Genomic DNA, 13,866 nt, shown 5'->3' with positions numbered 1-13,866 from the left:
CTGCTGCAAAGACATGCCCATGAGGGGCGTCACAGTAAATTTCTGGACTTTAATTTCCATGTTCGAACTATTATTCAAGCTTGTACACCAAATCCATTATCAGTTTCATCAGTTTCCAGCTTCCATTAAAGAACAGTGTACCTTTTTCTTTTCTAATCTTCTCAAAAGATACAGTAGTGTTGAGGTGATTAAAAGGACATACTGAAGAGCCAGACCACTAAAGCCTACCTCCAGATGTCCAGGATTTAACAGTTTAGAACTGTTATGCCTTCTGACAAACCCATCCAGAGTCCCTAGTCCTTGTTTTTACTGGAAACTGTTTTTCCTTGTTATTTTACTTGTACCAATGAGACAACCCACTCAGAAAGAAACTATTCTGAGGGGGTAAAGACTGTGCTGCTCCTGGTAGCAATGCCAGTGCAGCTGTTACCTCGATTATCTGTCAGATATGAGTTTCCAAAAGCTGGAGCTGGCATATGCAAGTCTGGAATATTTGTGTTTCAGTACCAAAAGCAACAATTATACCACAGGAAGAAAAACAAACCTCTGCAGACTAAGTAGATGAAAATGAACAAGTTTAATCAAAGCAATTGTATAATATTTTATCAATCAGCATTATTTTGCTTTGCCAAACTTTACGTTATAACACTAGAAGAAAATGGAATTTTTATTCCAGTGAAAATCTGGTAACCAGGAATGAAAATCAGCTTTCCAAAGCGTGGAAAAAAAAACAAAACTAAAAATGGTTAGTTTTGACGCAAGTGCACAAATGACTGGTTAAAGCTTTTACTAATGAAAGTACAATGATAACATTAGAATTCAATTGTTCAATTGGATGGGACCTACAAAAACCACCAAGTCCAACTGCCTGACCACTTCGGGGCTAACCAAAAGTTAAAGCATATTATTGAGGGCATTGTCCAAATACCTTGAACACTGACAGGAATGGGGCATCAACCACCTCTCAAAGAAGCTTATTTCAGTGTTTGACCACCCTCAGGCTAAAGACTTTTTTCCTAACATCCAGTCTGAACCTCCCCTGGCACAGCTTTGTGCTGTTCCCCCACATCCTGCCATCAGTTATCAGGGAGCAGAGACAGGCACCTCCATCTGCACTTCCCCTCCTCAGGGAGCTGTAGAGAGCAATGAGGTCGCCTCTCAGACTTCTTTTCTCCACATGAGACAAACCGAGTGTCCTCAGACTCGCCTCACAAGACAAGCCTTCCAGCCATTTTACTAGCTTTGTTGCCCTTCTCTGGATGCATTCAAGTATCTTAATTTTTTTTTATATTGTGAAGACCAGAACTACACATAATATTCAAAGCGAGGCTGTATCAACATTAGACATAGCAGGAGAATCACCTCATTTGACCAGCTGGCTGTTCTGTGTTTGATGTACTCCAAAAAGCAATCAAAAATGAGTATTTTAATATAATTTGAAATTAAATAAAACATTTACCTGAAAAGACATTTCTAGGTAATCATTACTTTACTTTTTCTGAAGTAAAATTAAGAACATTGGTCTGAATAAGACCAATTTTTCCCAAAAATATCCTTACAGAAATACAATATTTTCCATAAACCTGTCCTGATTTTTCTGTCTCTTTCCTTATTCATAAGCGTATAAAAAACAGTCTTCTTGCTTCACTCTGACAACCTGATGATTTCCTACACCTTATTTTCTCCTAAATAAAATATATCCAACTTTTATTTTGCAATATCAAAGTCTGACCTAGATCCTTATCTGGGGCAGAATGGAGTCTGAAGATTGCATACAGCTTCTCACTAAATAATGAGAGGCAGCTTTTCCTTATCGATTTGGGTATCCAGGCTCTGCTAGTGACATCCTGACACAGCAGTGGTAGTTCCTGAAACAATGTGCAGTTGGCATTCTCAACTTGGCTTTCCCTTGTCCCCAGGTGTGAAGGTCCAGGCAGTTTTAGGCAGTTACATCTGTGTTGCCCATAGGAGCTGAGCATGGGGAACTGCCCATCCCATGTCCATACCGCGGTTTCTGCTCCCAGGAGTTGAAGCCAGCTCAGAATCAAAAAATGAGCAGAGTCACAGAGCCCTGTGTGAACAGGACAGTGCCTTAAAACAGACCATAAAAATAGGAACTATGAATAGCCCACTTAATACACTATAAAAGAAATTCTGAATTACATGCAGGTATTTACAACACCATTGCGTATTAAGTTTAGAAAGAAGCAGAGAAAAAAAGTTTTAGCATGTTCTCCCTAAGATTTTGTAACGAGCTAAGTTCTGCAGCAACTTTCAGAGAAGTAGTCTCTGTTCACAACACGAAGCGCTGCCATCAGAGAAGGCATTTAAAAGCACTACATTTCGGGGAATATAATTTATTTTCAGTAAAGCTGTCAAAGAGCATAGCTGGTTATTCCAATCAGACAGAAAAGGCACGGAAATGTTTAATGAATGAAAAAGATTCTTTTGTTGAAAAGAAGTTTATATTTAAGGACTGTAGGGGTGGATAGGGGAAAAAATGGAAGCACCAATTTAAAAAGAAAAGAACATTTTATCCTCTGTAGCTGGCATGCCTGTGACATAATCAATGTCTTATATTTTTAAAAATCTAAGGGTATTTATGGTGTTTCTTGTCCAATTTTGTATGAAAATCAAATAGTCCACCCCTCTGTACTTAGGTCTTCACATCATTTGTCCTCCAAACTTGTTATCAGTGCTAAGAGCATGAAAAATGACACACAAAGGAAAACACAAGTTTAAGTGATAAGCATTGTTACTGAGGTGTGCAAAGTTTACTAGCACATCCTGTCTGACAGCAGCAAACTTAGAAGAACCTGGCTTTGAATGATGCAGAATACAGTTGATTATGAATCTAGGATACATACTGTGATCAATGAAAAGATAAGTGATCTGTGCCACCTGACATAAAATAGATGCACAGTCTATGCACATGGGTATAGAGCGTGAAACAGTATTCCAGGTAAGGCGTATTTGATAAAAGTGCCCCATGTGCTCCACCTGTAGGACATCATGAAATCAGCATTTCCATAGTTACGCAGCATGCACAAGAAAATGCCTGTAATGGAGGAAAGGACAGCATACTCAGGGAACAGGAAGCATTAAGAGCAGAACCTGCCATGTCTGCCTGGAAGAAAACCTTCCTGCTGTTTTTGTCAAATGCCAATAAAGTCACATGCTATATGGCAAGAAGCTGCGGCTTCCAGACTGGCATTGGCATGGAAGATCACAGAGTCACAGAATGGTTAAGGTTGGAAGGGACCTCTGGAAGTCATCTGGTTCAACTTTTCTGCTCAAGCACGGCCACCTGGAGCAGGTTGCCCAGGACCATGTCTAGGCAGCTTTTGAAGATCTCCGAGGAAGGATACTCCACAACCTCTCTGTTCCAGTGCTCTATAACTCACACAGTAAAGCAGCACTTCCTGATGTTCGGACAGACCCTCCTGTGTTCCAGTTTGTGCCCATTGCCTCGTCCTGGCTCTGGGCACCTCTGAGAAGAGCCTGGATCTGTTCTCTTTGCACCCTCCCTTCAGGTATTTATGGACATCGATAAGATCCCCCCTGAGCCTAGTCTTCTCTGGGCTGAACAGGCCCAACTCCTCCAGCCTCTCGTCACGGGAGAGGTGCTCCAGCCCCTTGGTCACCTTGGTGGCCCTCTGCTGGACTTCTTTAGTATGTCCACGTTTCTCGTGTACTGGGGGCCCCAGAACTGGACACAGCACTCCAGGTGTGGCCTCACCAATTCTGTGTAGAGCGGAAGGATCATTTCCCTGAACCTGCTGGTGATAATTTGCTTAATGAAGCTGAGAATACAATTAGCCTTCTTAGCAGCAAGAGCACGTGTTCAGCTTGGACTCTTAGGTCATTTTCTGCCAAGCTGCTTTCCATCTGGATTCACCCAACATGCTCTGGTGCCTGTGGTTGCTCTTCTCCAGATGCAGGATTCTACATTTCTTCTTGTTAAATTTCATGAGAACTTTTTGTCAGCCCAGCTCTCCAGCCTGTTGAGGTCCCTCTGGATGGCTGTGTAGGCCTCTGGTGAGTTAGTTACTCCTCTCAGCCACAGCTCTTGTTTGCATTTCAGAGCAAAATTTTCTCAAGGATTAACTGTTCTTGAACAATTTTTCCAATATATGAGGTATAAATATTTTTTTTCTTCCCAATTAGAAATGCAGGTCTTTCTTGTACAAACACTGTGGCCTGCAAAAGGAAAATCTTGCTCTCCAGTTACGGCTTCAGCAAACCTTTGGTCCATTTCTAAAGGTGCTGATGTAATACAGAGTTATGCTCCATAGGGCAACCTCCTCTCCAGTACTTCGGCCCTGCAGAGCAAAAATCATTGGTACATTGCTGCTTTTGCAAGGTTTGGCTTTTGTGTGAGTTCATTCTCCAGAAAATTAGCTTGGAAGAGTTCAGGGCAAGTCCTTTATTTTCTGGTGCAGGAATAAGAAAGAATATTTGTATCAACAGGCAGGCTCCATCTCAAGTAAGCATGGTCTCTCCAGTCAAGACTCACTGAAGTAACCAAAGGAGGAGCAACAACAGATGAATTCACAGGGAAGTGTGTTTTTTTTTTCAACACAGAGAACAAAATTTAGAAAGCCAAACTGGTACTAGAGAAATCACTGCTGGACTGAACTAACTCGCTTTTATATGATGACTTCTGTTTTTACTATTTTCAGCCTGAAAAAAAAATAAAAATAAAAATAAAAAAACTTTCACAAATATCCTTTACCTTTCCTCAGTGGCTATTTCCCTTTCTTTCTCACACTATTTTTTTGGCTTTCCTTTGATATGTCTCCTGGGAGAAAGGTATTACTGACCAGCTCTTCTCACCACTTACAGCATGTAGTTCAGCAGCTTATTGATCTAACAGCTCTGTCACCCTGATTAATGCTGGAAAACTCTTAATTCAGGCAAATGCTTCTTGCAGGCAACTTCAGACAGTAACTCTTGACTCTTCTTTCATAAAAGAAGCAAAGAGTTTGTACTTGGATAGTGTGTGTGTGCACCAGAGACCTTGTCTTTTTCTAAGGTAACAACAGCCATAACCAAACAGGTCCCAAGTCCACAATCAATGCTGGTAATACTCTGGCAGGAAAATAACTGACCTTTCTGGCCTCTTTGTTTAAAAGACTCACATTGTTATCTGTGGTGGCAGGTGAAGTCAACTCCCAGACTAGCAGTCTGGTCTGGAACAGGAATTCTTAAGTGCAGTCCTGCTTCCAAAGGGTAGTAGGCTTCAAAAACTCATTTCATTACTGTTCAATATGTGCTACTTATTGATTGTTCCTCCTGACAGACTACAGATTCTGGGGTCTGAATCTTTCCCAGCTCTTTTCCTAGTCTGCTCCAAATCCCAGCTTGCTTACTATTTTTTCCTGTAGTTAATAGGTTATTCCCTATGCACTGTTCTCATGGCACTTCTCAGATCTGGCCTTAATTGACTCTCTTAATTTCTACTATTCCTATTTCCAAGTAAGATAGTGCCTATCTTGTTTTTGTTTGTTTATTTTATTTTACTTTACTTTATTTTATTTTATTTATTTTATTTTAATCATTTACACCTGGATTTTGCAACAGACTTTTGTCCCCCAACTTGTGCTTCTAAGAATGTATGTAAACATCTGAACTAATTTCTATCAATTTTTTTTTCTTTTTTTATAATTAGCCACCAGTGAGCTGATACAGATATCTAAATTTTATTTTGTAATTTGATGTCCTGTTGGTGAGGGTATCAAAGTTCTAACACACAAAAGCAAATGCAGGTAAGCCTGGCTCTTGTTCAAACATCAGAAAAAAGTGTGTCTCCAAGATAATTCATCCTGGGGACATCAGATTCATGCCTCAAAAAGGATGTTCTGACTTGCTGTGTAATCTAATCTGTCCCTTAAGTTTTCAACATACTTAGCAACATCTGATGAAGTCGTTCATATTAGTACTGCAATGTTGTTGGTTAAAAAGAAGCCCTAGGCTTATATTAGGCTTGCTGGAGTCCCTCTGTCAAAGAGTGGCTTCCAAAACTCCACCCCTGATCAGACCACATCAGTGCTACGTTTTTCACACATCCCATACACCACTGCATTAGTTTTGTATCTCAGGTCAGAAATGTAGGTGCATGTACCACATAAGATGGTTGATTGTCACAGTTCCGGAATCCATTGTATTGTCTATTAGTCAGTCAATATACATCTGCCTGTGATGACTCCATAAACACAGTTCTGATGAAAACAGCTGTTGTTCAACCATATCAAGCACATCATACTCACTCTGAGCATCTTGAGTCACTCAGAGCCATGAGCAGAATTTAAATGTTTCAGTTTCATAGCTCACAAATTCAATACACAAAAGTACACAATTTCAATGTGTACTCGGTTTCTATGAGTAAAATTGGGGAGGGTGAGGGATGTCTATTTCTAAATGTCCATACTCACTGTACAAGTTCCCACCTACATATTTTTATTTTCTGCTGTGCTGCAGTTCTCATGGTCTATTTTCTGCTGTAACTAAGTCTAGAAAATTTAGATTTATCTATTCTAAACAGGTACAGAAAGAAACTGGTGTAGAGATTAAACTTAACACACACTACCTGCCCAACATCTTCATGTGTACTAACAAATGGACAAATTTTTCAACTACCAAAGTAGGTAGATGCCAGCTGAAACTTTTTGTTTCCTCCAAACTTTCAATCATTAAAATAGGACAAAGTGTATCAAAATCTGAGAAGAGACAGGTTGCATTTGTGGATGTCAGGAATACTTTTAGCTATAATTAACCCAGCAAGCCCTTTTTGAAAACAGGTAAAATATTTGTTAATCTCCAGACCATAGCTATCATAATTCTTAACGTGTTTCTTGCCAAAGTCTTTATATATTACAGAATGTGTAGCAGTAGGTTAAATTATTATACCTGCCAATGGCAGAGTTTTTGTTCTTGGATGGTGCCAGTGGAGTTCCTTTAGCCATACTACTGTGCTGACTCATCAGGCTGTGGTTGTACTCAGGAGTCCCATATGCTTTGAAAGCATTTAGGACTTCCATTCCCCAGGCCAGAAGGAAACTGTGCATGTCACTGTAGAGGGTTTACGTGGCAAGGTTTTTGTAGCAGGGGGTCATAGGGGTGACTTTGAGATGAAACTAGAAGCTGCCGCATGTTAGATAAAGGTCCCACTGCTGACCAGAGCCTATGGTCCCCTGCAACCAAAACCTTGCCACGTGAACCCACTACAGTCACAGAGAACAGGCTGTTCCAGAGAGATAGATAAGCTGATATCTCACTTTCCAAGAATATACCAGACATCCACATGACATCTCTGTTGCCATCAGGGAGCTTTGAATCTGAGTCCTGCACATTACCAGTACTGTTCTACTGTGACAGCAAGAATACTTCAATTTTAAGCATCAAGCTAGTTTCTAAACTGCTATGTGAACATTCTCCCCCAAAACTTGCATTTGCAAATATGAAACTTTTTTATCTCTGATTTATTATCAGTTTGCCTGCCTAGGTCACCTGTGGATGTGCCTGTCAGCAGTGGCTGTGGCTCTTGTAAGAATGTAAGAGCAACACCATTGGATTTGTCCAGCCCAGCTCCTTTAGGCAGCATCTGGCTCAGTTTTGCTACCGAACCTACCACAGCAGCAGGAAGCTCTGTGTGGACTGCAATGCCCTTTATGAAGGTGGGTATTAAATGGGTAGCTAGACTGTGTCCTATTCCACCCAGTAGTGGCTTTGATGCCAACAGCACCTGAGCTCATGAAGTTATCAGGTGGCTCCTTCACAACCACACAAAGCTGTAGGAGAAATGGCAGAGGCAGCAGAGGATACTTGAGGAAGGAAGATCAATGGTCCCTACCCTGCAATATGTTTCAGCTAGAGCTTAATGGGGTCAATCCCACAAGTAACTGCAACTCAAGGATGAAATTTTGTGTAAGACTGGGAGCTTAAACAAACTGGGAAGGAAGTGTAAAGATATGTTCTTCTGCCATTTCAGCATGGACACAAAAAATTGATGTTGAGACAGCATACGAGTGCTTTGATCACTGCTGATATATTTCATTTGAGAGAGACCATGGTATTTCACATAGCACTGAGATAATAGGCAAGTAACTCAAAGGTATAATAGAATATAAACTTCAAGAATTTTGAGTGCAAAAAAAAAGAGTACAGAAGTATATATAAAGTATGGAGTTCAAATATTTGTTTGAACTACTCATTTTCAAAAATCTCCTACTAAGAATCTATTTCGAGTGGTTTAATAATTTCCTATTAAAGACCAATTTATTCTTTAATAATTTGCTATGAAGAATTTTATATAATCCACTAGTAATAAAGCGTTCGCAGACAATGCCATAGAGAATAGTTGCAATCTTTCTCCCTTTCAAAAGTGTCTTTTGAATAGTTTTAAGTTGCAACAAAAAATTATAAAGCACTATGTTACATAATCAATCACAGTAAATTCTCTGTGTATGTATGGAATTCTAATAAAGAACATTACCGCTGTGTAGTTTACATCCTACTCTTTTGTGTGTGATCTCACATGGAAGCTAAACAGGATAGAGAGAACAAAAAACACTTGCCATGTGGTGGGTAAAAAAAAAAGAGGAGACAACACACAGATAAAGAGCTGAATAACAGGAACACCTTTATTATGGAAAGAAAAACAAACAAACAAAAAAAACAACAAAAAAACCATAATGTTCCATTGAACTTGGAAAACAAAAACAAAAACAATACAAAAAAATTGTAAATACAGCACTTATTAGAGCCCACTGTGAAACCCATCACAAATTTTTACTCCTCTGCAGGAAATATTTTCCTTTCTTCTAATACTTCCATGGACTTTTTCATCCCCGTATTCTGGTGAAACTCTGAATGGTTTTCAGTCAGCTTTCAGTATTACTAATGTTCGATTTCAGTGCAAGGCTAGGGGAGGGATAACATTATTCAGACAGTGAGAGACCACACACTAGTAAGAGATTAGTTCTTAAAAAAAGTTATATGCTCAGTGCTTCATGAAAAACTGAGGTTACACACACAAAACACATTTTAAAGCCTCCCCTCGCCTCTTGCCTCTCACGGAATCCTCAGAGCAGAACCATAACAGAAAACTGTTAAGGGAAAAAAAAATCCTACAGTCCTAGATGTTCCTTCTTCTGTTTTCTACCTGAACAAATATGCAGTGTGAGCTGATTAGGCACAAAGGCACTTTTCTCTGAGTCTAGCTATCTTCTGTACATCAGGGATGACACTGAATTATTCAGTTTGCCCTGTCAGCCCATTTATTCATACAAAGTTATTCAAATACAAAGTATTTCATACTTTGGTTGCTCTACCAATGTTGTCTGGTATCATCAAAGTCTATAGGATTTTTAATGTAATCACAACCCAAAAGCTGAAAGGAATGTAATGGGAAGGAAGAGCAGTGAGTTTCAGGGAAATGAGTTAGACACACTATTTTAATTGATATTCAGTAGCATTTTGGCACTTAGATCGTAGAAGCCCTCTGGAAATCCTAGACCAGGCCAGGGGGTGATCCATTTCAGCACCGTGCTTAGTAGTTTTATCCTCAAACAATTTTAGTTAGGGACACTCCCAACATCTATCTCACAAATTACATATGGAGTCACATCCCCTGCAGCACTAGTAAGATATTGTATCATGCATCTTTTCCAGCTTATGACTGGAAAAGATAAGATCTGAAAAGAATTTGGTGGTGAGGTAGGTGATGAAATTCTGCTGCTATGTTAGAATATTTCAGGAAAGAATTGTTGAGTCCTGAATATATATTCAATTCCACAAGCATCTAGGTACTTTTGGACAGGGACTACAAGTGTTCATATGCAGATAGAACACCCTAACTATCAATAATCCAATGACATTCAAAACTCAGGAAACACATTATTCCAAAATCGTAAATGGACTAAGAGTCATCCATAGCTTTAATATTATATGCAAGAGAATTTGAGATTGGTTATGTTGGGAAAGTAAAAAAACATTTGTCTCAAGTTTTACTTGTGTGTGTATAGGTAAACACAACTCAAATCAGCCCTTTACTGCAAGGGGCTGCACCTGGGCAATCCTGGACAAGACTACAGACTAGGAGAAGAACTCATTGAGAGAAGCTCTGCAGTGAAGGACTTGGCGGATGAAAAGCTTGACATGAGTCAGCAGTGCGTGCTTGCAGGCCAGAAGGCCAACTGCATCCTGGGCTACATCAACAGAGGAGTGGACAGCAGGTCAAGGAAGGGGATTGTCCCCCTCTACTCTGACCTTCTGAGACCCCACTTGGAGTACTGCATCCAAGTCTGGGGTCCCCAGCAAAAGAAGGAATTTCATCTGTTAGAACAGGTCCAGCACACAGGTCCACCACAAAGCTGATCAGAGGGCTGGAGCACCTCTCCTATGAAGAAAGTCTGAAAGAGCTGGGGCTGTTCAGCCTAAAGAAGAGAAGGCTCTGGGATGACCTTATTGCAGCTTTCCAGTTCTTTATGGGGGCTTATAAAAAAGCCTCAGTTACCATACCTAAGAGTCATATAAAACAAAATAATTTTGCCTGATCCCTCCTTCACCTCTTTTTGCTAGGTCCAATATCATTCCTACGTGCCTGCATGACATGCTGGTTGACCACAGAAGTAAATACTCAAGAAGTGACAGTACTGTTAAGGCACTTACTGCATACCTAAGGAATGAAGACAGGTCATTTTTTCCAGTGTTCAGATCCTGCCTGTCCTGTACGAGTAATATTATTTTAGGTCTGGTAGTTCCCAATGTGACCTGCATAAATAAAATAAATAAAAAAAATGGAGAGCAACTTTTTGCTTTGTCAGATAATGACAGGACAAGGGGCAATGGTTTAAACTAAAAGAGGGAAGATTTATTTTAAGTTTAGGAGGAAATTCTTTACTCAGAGGGTGGTGAGGAACTGGAACAGGTTGCTGAGAGAATGCGTGGATGTCCCACGCGTATCCCTGTTCAAGACCAGGTTGGATGAGGCCCTGAGCAACCTGATCTAGTGGCTGGTATTCCTGTCTATGGCAGGGGGTTGGAGTTATGTGATCTTAAATGTCCCTTCCAACGCAAGCCATCCTATGTCTCTATGATTCTTTAAAGATGCTTTTCAGCCTTCACTGTCCTCTGCACTGAGAAGTTATTCAGCAGCAGAGAGGAGGGGGAAGGACACCACCGCTGTTCTGACTTTTCTCTAGCTCCTTGCATATAGTCTGGAAAAGGGCATATTTTTATTTAACCCACAGCACTTGGCACTGTATCTTAGGTGTTCAGTGCAGATGTGAACATGGATGGTTTCTTAGACTGATATGCAGAATAAGTTGAGTTTAGCCACCACTTATGATAAACTGCACAAAAGGAAGCTAGATATTGGTAGCAGTGTGCTTTAAGGAAATGAGGATGTTATGCACTGATTTGCTGTAAGGACCAGTAGGGCAAACTGTGGAGAAGAAGGCAACAATGTTAGGTCCTAATGAGACAGGCATACTTTGTACAGCTATCTCTTGCTGAGACACAAGTGGGGAGAAAGTGGATCTGCTAGGATATGCCTGCTGGCTCCTAAGCTGGGAGAAAAGTAACCACAAAAATACAGAAACGGAGAGTGGAAAAAATTATCCTGTTCTTTTAATGCACCTACATCAAACACATTGGGAAGCAATGTTCCAGCACTCTAAAACAGAACACTATTTTCTGATCATCATTTTCTGACAGGTTGTCCATTTACAGATGAGTCAGACCTGCCTGTTCACTCTTGCATGGAGAGCTATCTGCCAGAGGCCAGGAAGAACTGGTAAATTAACTTGATGTCTTGCACCAGGTCAATCTGTTATCTGAACATGGACCAGGACTTTGCTTTGCGAAAAGGACCCTGCCTGACAAAATCTTACAGTCGGGCAGCACAGCTCATATAACTAGCTCCCACTACCCCACCAAAAGTGTGGTTTCAGGTCTCGTGTCTGAAATATTTCTTTCTCATCCCTTTTATGTCACCACACATCTATATTTCTAAGCGGAGGCATTATCTCTTCTTCCGTTTTACCTTACAATGAAGCAAACCAAACAAAGAGGTATCAAGCCCCTGAACATCAATGGAGAGAATACATGCATATTCCAGAATTTCCAAACTATAGACTTAACATCCTGAGATGCAACAAACACAGCTTTCCTATTGTCTGGGTGACACCAGCTGAGCTGAATGGAATGGACCAGGGGCGGGGGAGAGGAGGATCAGCTGTGGGCCTGATCCCAGCTGCATCCAACCAGCTTTGTTACAGGCAACAAAGAGCAGAAGAAAAGACTTTTGTCTTTTATTGCAAGAGCAACCAACCTCCATCTCACTGGCAGGGGTGACGATTAACCGGAGAGGATTCATTTATTGTTTGGCACTCAAGATCTCCCAGCAGTAGTCCACTCTAGTGTGCTAAAATAATGGGAGGTGCCTTGTTTTTGTTAATGACTCAGTCTCTCTTTGTCTCTCTCTGTGCCAGACTTCACAGCCTGGAGGAGCTGGTTGGCAGTGTTGGAGAGATCTCACTGAAAGATGACTATGGAAAAAAGATAGAGAAAATGTGTGAAAGAAATTGCCACGACAGGCTGAAGATTGAAGTGAGGTCTCCTTCCAGTGAACCTGGAATAAGCAAGCAGTGCTGGGTTGACAAGCATTTCATGAAGGCTCTAGCACCCCATTTATAAAATCTCTTTTGGGACAGCTAGCAACATAGGCTACTTATATCAGGATCTATAGCCTGGAGTTTTATGGAAGAACTCTTGAACCCTGCAAAAGGGCATAACACGAGAGTTAATACAACACAACTGCAGCAGTCTGTACACTTTTCTGTAAGAGCAGGAACTTCCCATCAACTCAGCTGGGAAAGAATGAATCTTATTCAGGGACAGAGGTTTGTATCACAGAAGCCTGCTACCAGACACATTTTCCTGATACTAGTCCTAGTCTTCTGCTGTGGATCAAGTAATTTTTGTATGAGTATTTTTCTTTGGCTAAAGAAAAAAAAGATATTTAACCAAAACAAACTTGCTGCCAGCAAATGTCAGTCTTAGCTTCTTGGGTCTATATTATAAGCACCAGCTACCAATTTCTGACTGTCATTTACTTTTTACTGCAGAGGTACCTCACACATTGACACAGATCTGGCAGTGCCGGCGCTTTGCCATCCTGCTGGAAGCAAGCATGTGCAGTCCTCCAAGACATGAAAGCAACTTAATTAGTTCTAGTGCTAGAAGGCACTCACAGAAATATTTTAAATATTCTCTTGCAACATTTGTTCAGGACTGCAGGAAAATTCTTCCCCAAAAATATTTTCATTAGTTCAGAGAGTAGAGAAATAAAGCCTCATAAGACTTAAACCTTGTTTGGTTACCAGCCTGCCTCTGCTCCAAACACTTAAAATTTTCCTCCTCCACACACAAGTAACTCAGTCACTTGAACAGAGCCTGCAGAGGGTCAACATCCTTATTTCATCCAGTTAAGGCTGTGAAGAAGGGCAAGAGAACCATGCATCTTTATTAAGGAAAGCTTTGAAATATGCTTTTAAAAATCTTTGCAAGATTTCCAAATAGAGGATAAATTTTATGTTTTGTTATTCATTTTTTTTAAATATGTGGATGCTAGTGAAAACTGCCTGACCTGTGGCCTGGACGTGATCTTTCATAGCACTAGACAACAGCCCCAAACACAGATTTATTGCACTGATACCAACCCTTTGGATGCAACTGCCCACCAATGAGTTCCCATGCTCAGCCTCAGACAACAGTGTAGGAGTTGGCAATCTCTGAGGTACCTGACCTCAACCAGCACAGCCCAGTGGCTTCCATACATGGCTGTTCCTAAGTGAAGATGTT

Source organism: Anser cygnoides, chromosome 20, assembly GCF_040182565.1.
Source record: "Anser cygnoides isolate HZ-2024a breed goose chromosome 20, Taihu_goose_T2T_genome, whole genome shotgun sequence".
Taxonomy (NCBI): domain Eukaryota; kingdom Metazoa; phylum Chordata; class Aves; order Anseriformes; family Anatidae; genus Anser; species Anser cygnoides.
Note: the sequence above shows the minus strand (reverse complement) of the source record.